Source organism: Penaeus vannamei, chromosome 14 (genome assembly GCF_042767895.1).
Source record: "Penaeus vannamei isolate JL-2024 chromosome 14, ASM4276789v1, whole genome shotgun sequence".
Classification (NCBI taxonomy): Eukaryota; Metazoa; Arthropoda; class Malacostraca; order Decapoda; family Penaeidae; genus Penaeus; species Penaeus vannamei.
Genome location: NC_091562.1, coordinates 32755159 through 32757166, shown reverse-complemented (window position 1 = coordinate 32757166; position 2008 = coordinate 32755159).

The following is a 2008-nucleotide window of genomic DNA, read 5'->3' as shown; positions in this document are numbered from 1 at the left end:
TAACACTAAGGGCGTCTTCTGTAGTGCCATAAAAGTTAATCCAGTATTAAAGTTTAATCCAGACTTCTAGTGCGCATGCGCACTGGGAGCGTCCAGAATCAACTTTTAATGCACCTCTGGACCAGGCTTTAATTTTAAGCTCTGTTATTATTCCTGCACATACGTAGAAGGGACAAGTTAATCCCACCAATCGTGTACTGTTACGTCACGTGTCCGTCATGAACTTCACGGGTGCCATCGCTTGAGTTGAGTTATTTTTGGCAATAACACCGATCGTCTTAGAATTTTTATTCTTAATATTCATTCTGAAAATAAAACTGTATATATTTACACACCTGATTAAATATTCTGACAAAGGAAATAACTTATGATAATGAATATAAAAAAACAAACTAATTCCACGAGGAATATTTGTAGTTCAAGGAACTCGTATTTCCAGGTTAGTGAAACAAAAAATATATGGTTAAGGTCACACAAGTTGATGTTTTAAATAAGATATGAACCAGTGTTTTAAAGAAGAATTATGTGCTGAGTTTTTCTCAACTACTTTACTACAAAGGTAGCAAGTATACTTTCCTGTGGACCTCCTGAACAGCATCCTGAACAAAACATGTTTCCCTCGTCCAACACATTCAATGCAACAGAGAGTTGTCCGAGGAAACAGCGCGATACATATCGATTGGTTAATGTAATTTTTGTACTTGAGTATCATTGATAAAACATAGGTTTTATAGTTGTTAGAGCAGTTCCGTTACCCATTTTATTACTACAAATATAAGGTCCTCATCATGAAAAAAATAGAATATTTCATAAATAACCATGTTTCCCTCATACGTAGGAAGGTGGTTCATAAGTATCATATGAAGATCAAACTGCATCTTGAGTGACTTACTACAACTTTCTCTAACAATCACCTTTTCTCCAATCTATAAAAAATGAGTATCAGTCAGAAAAAATATTTTAACAATGCAGTGTCTGCATGCAAATAGCAAGGTTCATTTATTCAAGTAAATTTTATACCGGACTGTAAATCTTTAGGTAATATCTTTAATATTGTCTTCTTTATCGTCTATGTAGGGACATGAAAGGTGAGTGTTGAATTGATATTCTTTGGATGATTTTGTTACTTATTTACGGTTATAAATGCATGACTTGCTCCAAACGCTACCCTACACAACATGCAACATTATGTGTGGAGGGTAACACTGCACAGAAATGTTTCAAAGTACCACAGATTTTTTTCAGCAATAAAAAGACAAGACATCCCTCAGCTCCCACCCTTTAGATTTGTAACAGACCAGGAACATAACAAGCATTGATAGAAATTTAAAGAGACTCCATTAACATAAGATTCAGAACAAATCATATTTATAACAGTAATCTTGAAGAAATGTGTGCAGAAAATAGAGGTACGAACTTTCTTACTTTGATATGATGCTAGTCTTAGTTTTCAATTTTGGGAACATTGGGAGGCATAAAGAGTTGATTAATGATAAGAATAAGTTTTTAAAGCCTTGTCTTCAATCATGTAGGTACGTCTGGGATGAAGGGAAGGAAAGGGTGGTCTTCAGAAGCATCCAAGAAGTTTATATAATCATTTACAGAATACTTTAAACAATTAGGGGGCAAAGCAGTGCAGAGATAGAAAAAAATGGCAGATAATTAGCATTATGAAAACATTAGTAAGAGTCTCAGTTTCATGAAATACACATTAAAAATAAGATATTTTGAAACCTAAGGGATGTCTAAAATAGGTTCTTAAGGTTCAAAAAGAAAGAAAGAAAGAAAGAAAAAAAAGAAATCTCCCAAAAGAGCGTATTTCAGGCGCGAAATTTCTCTTCTCTCCATGTTTATATGATAACGGTGGTGATAGAATAATGAGTACGACAGTCTTTACTAAACATTATTGTCGCGCCGTCTGGCAGCGGAGATTGTCGTCTTCGGTACGGACACGGTGGATTAGGATTAAACTAAATACGGTATTAATAGTTAAGGACGCTACAGAAGA